Source organism: Carassius gibelio, chromosome A18, assembly GCF_023724105.1.
Source record: "Carassius gibelio isolate Cgi1373 ecotype wild population from Czech Republic chromosome A18, carGib1.2-hapl.c, whole genome shotgun sequence".
NCBI classification, from domain to species: domain Eukaryota; kingdom Metazoa; phylum Chordata; class Actinopteri; order Cypriniformes; family Cyprinidae; genus Carassius; species Carassius gibelio.
The window spans coordinates 29,476,094-29,483,059 of record NC_068388.1 but is presented as its reverse complement, the minus strand read 5'-3'; the positions used below and the strand labels follow the sequence as shown (position 1 = coordinate 29,483,059).

Sequence of the window (6,966 nt, the reverse complement as noted above, 5' to 3'; positions counted from 1 at the left end):
CATGCTTAAACCTACTGGCGGTTCTAATTACACACACATAGTATCTTTTATTATTTAAATGATTTCAAATATCAGTATTCAACACTTTATGTTTAATATATCAAAACATTGTTTATGCATTTAAAACTGCAGGTTAAATGCATTAATGTCCTGCACTAAACCATGAATAAACATCTTTCAAGTAATTTCTGTGCTGATTTCATTTATTTGATAACACAAATGTCACATTCTAATTCACTAATTAAATGCAAGATAAAAAAAAAAAGCTTTAAAAAAATTACAAAAATGTCCATTTAATGTCAAAATAACTTTTAACTTATTGGAAAAGATTAATTTATCTCAATATGAACCAACCACACAAAATATAAAGACTATATAGATAATAACAGACTCAAAAACATATTTATCACCATCAATAAAATCCCAGAAAATATCGAGATTATCGAATATTACAGACCACGTGCATGTACAGGTGTGCACATAATTTTTTCAGCCTGGTTATAAGAGAACCTGAAGATTTGTTTTGGTCCTCACACTGCATTGGTCCTCACACAATTCCACTCCTTGCGCCCCACTGCTCTGCATATTTTGCAGTTTCTCTTTGTTAACACACCTGTTTCAGATAATCAGCTCATGAGAAGTGAGCTCCGTGCATGAACTGTGTTCCTATTGTTCATAGCTCCCTATTCCCTTAGCAGGGGAAATCTGTTAAAGTTTACCTCACTTAGAACATTCACTGTGCTGCGCAACGATTTTACACATGGACAACTGTGACATCATACCTCTGTAAATCAATACAATTTAAATTCACATCTTGCACACTTCAATGCACTTTGATTGGAACATATACATTCGCTTCCAACTGGAATCATGGCGGAATATCCTGTAATGTCCACTTCTCAGGGCACTTACGTTTGAATAGAACAAACATCTGAAGCGCTAAGAGAAACGTTCGAAATGGGCAGAACAGTTGGGCTGGAGGACTGGAATTGAGAACCGCTAATATACAGTGACCCAGTACATCAGGGGCGTAGCCATCTTTTCAGAAGTGAGGGGGACAGAAATTATATATATATATATATATATATATATATATATATATATATATATATATATATATTATATATAACATTTCTGTAATCTATATAGCATACCAACAGTTTTTGAACTAGATATTTTGTTTTTAAAGAAGTCTCTTCTGCTCACCAAGCCTGCATTTATTTGATCAAAAGTACAGCAAGAACAGTAATAATGTGAAATATTTTTATATATAAAATAACTTTTTTTCCTATTTGAATTTATTTTAAAATGTAATTTATTTGTGTGATCAAAGCTGTATTTTCAGCATTTTTACTCCAGTCTTCAGTGTCACATTCTTCAGAAATCATTCTAATATGCTGATTTGCTGATTATAAATATTTAAAACATGAGGTTTTTTTTCAGTATTCTTTGATGAATATAAGGATCCAAAGATCAGCATTTATGTGAAATAAAAAGCTTTTGCAACATAATACACTATATCTCTTAAAAGCTTTGGATGGGTTAAATGCAGAGCACGAATTCTGAGTATGGGTCACCATACTTTGAATTGATCAAAAGTGATGATAAAGTAATATTTTTCAAAAGATTTCTATTTCAAAATAAATGCTGTTCATCTGAACTTTCTATTGATCAAAGAAACCTGAAAAAATAATCCACTCCGCTGGTTTAAACATTATCATAATGTGTGTTTTTTTTTTTTTTTTTTTTTTTGAGAAGCAAATCATAATATCAGAATTATTTCTGAAGGATCGTGTGACTGGAGTAATGATACAAAAAAATACATTTTAAAATATATCCAAATAGAAAACAGTTAATTTAAATAGGTTAGTAAAAATATTTCAATTTTTTTCTGTGTTGCTTTACTTTGGATCAAATAAATGCAGGCTTGATGAACAGAAGAGACTTATTTAAAAATATATTAACAAGTTTACAGTTCAAAAACTTTTGACTGGTGGATACTAGGCAACTAAAAATTTTCTCAAATTACTAGCTTTTAATTGGCTTAGAAATCTATAACTACTGGACAATAACAAATAATAATGATTTGTTTATATACTACAAACAAACTTTTTTATCAAATAATAAGGCAGAATAGTTTCTATTCTGTAATAAATGCTATGTCAATTGGTACTGCATTGTTACTTTATTTATTCTGCTGGAGATTACTTGAAAAACCATATATTGTTGCAATCGTATGTTTAATGTCTTCCTGTTTGCAAAAGTTTCTGGGCTTTTTTGCTGTGTAAAAACTGTTTTCATACAGCAATAGCTGGACGCTTTTGCCCATATTAGGATCTTCCTGAAATGGCATTCTGCGCAATGCCCTCCGTGAGTATGAATGAAACGCACACTGCAGGAGAGTTTGCGCTCTGTGATATTCATCTCGCTGTATTCTGGCTCCGAATTAAATATCAAATCATATGCAGACTATCCAGGTCTCTTTGAGTTTAAATCTGTATTTATTCCCACCAGCTCTTGAAAACCTCTATGAGAACAAACTTGACTGAAAAAGTGCGGGGGATGAGTTTCCATGATATTAAAAGTGGGGGGACACGTCCCCGCATAATCTACGCCCCTGCAGTACATATTACTATCAAAAATTAATACATAATAGTTATAATATTATTTCACTTTATTTAGCTATATAAAAACAAAAAACTAGGCTATAAAATTCTAGTAGATAAACTAAATAATAATAAAAAAAAGGTAGTCGTAATATTAAATACAAATAGGCTACATTTCTTTTATAGAAAACTTATTCATAAAGGGACACTTATTGTGAGTATATTTAAACCTTACTAACTGAAACAATTATTCCAATGTTTCTTTAAAAAAAAAAAAAAAACTTCCTTTGTCTCTATACATAAAAATAAAAGTGCTTAAGAAAGAATGCCACCACTTAATAGTGTTGATGACAGCAATTACATTTACATTAACCGATAATTTGGACATCTCTAGCATTAATAGCTGATATTTACACCTAAAGCATAGAAAGAAATATAATCCATTTTAATGAATAAGACCCATACTTAATTTAGTAAAACTTTAAAAAAGATTGTTAAACACATTTTCAAATCCATTTACTCTTCATGACTGATGTAACAATGGTTTTTCGCCATCAAAACAATGGGCTTTTCAAATGACTTAGGAACATGCTGTTATACAGCTGAGTCGTGTCTTGAATTCCAAGTCAGTTAACCACTGCACATTTCACTTTATACTGTAGTAGTTAAAATCTAACAAACTCTTGGTGATTTTTCTGTTTCTGATAATAGCCTAGTGGTAAATATATTTTTAATGCATATATTTTTTTATATTTTATTATTTCCTATCTTTTATATTAACAGTTACAAAACATAAATAAAAAACATGTTCACACTGCTTCAAAATAACTGTACCACATCACAATAAATTACGTCGTCTTTTAAAACAGACTAAATAAATAAATACATGCCTCTGGTTGCTGCTTTTATTTCAAAGGCATTTTATGTACTTTAAAGGCTTACATTTATGTAAGTTGCTATTTAACTGTGAAAATGTACAAATCCTGATTGTTCATACTTTATTTATCACCTGCTGGAGATTAGCCTACTTGAAAACCATGTATTGTTGCAATCGTATGTTTAATTTCTACGTGTTTGCAAAAGTTTCTGGGCTTTTTTGCTGTGTAAAAACTGTTTTCATACAGCAATAGCTGGACGCTTTTGCCCATATTAGGATCTTCCTGAAATGGCATTCTGCGCAATGCCCTCCGTGAGTATGAATGAAACGCACACTGCAGGAGAGTTTGCGCTCTGTGATATTCATCTCGCTGTATTCTGGCTCCGAATTAAATATCAAATCATATGCAGACTATCCAGGTCTCTTTGAGTTTAAATCTGTATTTATTCCCACCAGCTCTTGAAAACCTCTATGAGAACAAACTTAACTGAAAAAGTGCGGGGGATGAGTTTCCATGATATTAAAAGTGGGGGGACACGTCCCCGCATAATCTACGCCCCTGCAGTACATATTACTATCAAAAATTAATACATAATAGTTATAATATTATTTCACTTTATTTAGTTTTATATATATATATATATATATGTATACAATTATAGTAGATAAACTAAACAATAGTGTGAGATATTATAAAAAAATAAAAGCTAGTCGTAGTATTAAATACAAATAGGCTACATTTATTTTATAGAAAACTTAAAAATAAAATGCTAATATTTACTGCTTTCTTTGTCTGCCTCTTTAAGGAGATTTATGTATTACCCAATTTTAAATAACTTTGAATAAAAGCTCTAAAGAAAAAATATAAAATAAAAGCGTTTTTATCATATTCAAACTTGTATCTTATTCAAACTATTCAGCAGGCATTCACTGTGGCATGTTGCCTGAAAGTATAAGTAAGAGCGTCAGTGGATGAATGTCATAGTTTTGCATTGTGCTTTAAAAACGGCATGGGATACACTAGATTTATGTATTAATGTTGAAAATAAAACTTATATAGTGCAGTTTGTGATCTAAAATGGTAGGCTAATTGTGTATTAACATTGTCAGAACATATTTAATGGATCTTTTTTTTTTTTTTTTTTTTTTTGGTTATGGACCATTTATGTGCACCCCTGTATATAAACACAATTGAACTGATATTTGCAGAACATTTTTTAACCCCAAAAATATCGAACAATAAATAAGTTGCATCAACACTTTTAAAAGCTTATTTCCATAGAGTTTTATTGCTGCAAGCTTGGAAAACGAAGAATATAATTACAAAAGTTCCACAAAAAATGTTTGAAATACTGAAAAAGACGATCTTTCCCTTTCACATTCAAGTGAAGTCCATCTGGACGGAACATTTCAGAACATATACATCCTCCAGACACAAATGCTCTCCACGTTCGCAAAAAAAAAACAACATTGTCCATCTCACTAGACCATCTTTCCAACAATATATTGCATCGCTTCACTGTATGTTTAGTTTGCTTGTCATCAACATAACGAGGCAAAACAGAACAAATAGCGAAATACAGTTTGTACTTAAAAGAGTGACGAAGGCGTTCCACAAGCAATGCCATTCGGTTAACGATGGTTTCTGCTGAAACCCCACTAGCGACATCATTTGTCCCAATGTGAATGATTAACAAGGCATCCCCATTTACTCTTGTCAGATGATAAACGTGCTGTTGTGCTGAACGGACCAGAGTAGTTCCAGGATGAACCCAACAATATGCGCCCTCACAGTATTGGTCCAAACCACGGCACATGGAATCCGTCAAGAAGCAAACATTCAGACCTGCAAGAAACAAAACCATTGTCACAACTAAATAACCCATGGGTCAAAAAACAAGAACATTTATTTAGTCAACAAACATACCTTTAGGTACAACGAAGTCTTTCTTCCCAAACCTGGAAACAACCATGTTGCTTTCTGTGCCAACAAAATAAATACAGTATAAAGATTAAAATCTACAAATATAAAGATTAATACACTCGGTACACATACAATAAAAACATTGTTCCGTTCTAAAAAAAATTACTTCTCACCACTTTTCTCCATTTTACACAGACTTCAACAAACAGTCCAACTGAGTGCCAGAACCGTCATTCTCAGCAGTTTAAATAAAAGGTTACATTGACGTCACTTACCCTCCAAAACACGCCCCCTCACCTGGCAAAATAACCTGTTCTGCTGAACCCCTCAGTTGCTCCCAGGGCGCAGGATCTATAGCTGCCCACTAATCTGTGTATGTGTTCACGGTGTGTTCACTTCTCACTACTGTGTGTGTGTACTTGGATAACTTAAATGCAGACCAATTCCGAGTATGGGCTACCAAACTAGCATAGTTTTTGTAAATCTTTATTTAAAAACATCCAATCATGCCACTATAATATTATAAATATCTACTAGCTTGACTTGTCAATTCAACACATTAATAAACAAGATATAGGATTTTACCACAAAATTCAACATATTGACATTACAGCTACAAAATCACGTTTCAGTGCTTAAAGTCCATTTATTTCTTTCCATAGCTCTCACCAATCAATAAAAAATATAGCTACCTCTGATTTTTTGGATTTAAATAATACTAACACAACTCTTTATAGATCACTAAATATTTATTTAACTATTGTATATCATTTAAATAAATAAATATATAGTTTCAATAAATCATTGAAAAAAAATTGACCAGGTTCCACAAAAAATAATTATATATAGCCTACTTTTATTATTTTTTTATTTTAGGATAATAATGAATATACAGCACCTTGTACATTTCTATAAATAAAACAAAAGACACTTCTGTCACTGACTTTAACTGATTAAATCATACACACAACACATTCTTATATAACCTTATATTGAAAGCACTTTTGTCCTGTATTTTGTTTTTAATACACACCAACAAATACTTAAACACAAATATAATAAAATATAGATAAATAAATATATAAAACATTCAACAATTATAGTCAATTTTGACTGTACTTAAACCATAAATGTTTGAGTTCAAAATGTTAAATTAAATAAATTAATAATATTTTACACTTCTACCATCCAATTACAAATCAATCTTCACAAAAAATATCCATAATAAGATTGTTCTATAATGCAAAACTCTTGACTCATTATTAGCCTCCTAATCACATAATGAATTTTCACATATTCGTTTTCTCTTTTAGTTATACAGTACAGCCATATTGTGTCATTGTTATTTCCATACACTTTAAAGTCTGTTAACATTGTCATATTTCACGTATTGGCTGAAATATATATATATTCATAAAGGGACACTTATTGTGAGCATATTTAAACCTTACTAATTGAACAATTATTCCAATGTTTCTTAAAAAAAAAAAAACCTTCCTTTGTCTCTATACATAAAAATAAAAGTGCTTAAGAAAGAATGCCACCACTTAATAGTGTTG

The 6,966-nt window shown here is 31.0% G+C and overlaps 1 long non-coding RNA gene across 1 annotated transcript; it reads right to left on the bottom strand.

Annotated features, from left to right (window-relative positions):
- Positions 1 to 4,700: 4,700 nt before the first annotated feature.
- LOC127934074 (uncharacterized) lies at positions 4,701 to 6,114 on the bottom strand. Its single transcript, XR_008147701.1, has 3 exons — positions 5,581 to 6,114; positions 5,411 to 5,464; positions 4,701 to 5,329 (listed from the first exon to the last, which is right to left on the bottom strand). It is a non-coding gene; the product is annotated as an uncharacterized LOC127934074 (long non-coding RNA).
- Positions 6,115 to 6,966: the final 852 nt, after the last annotated feature.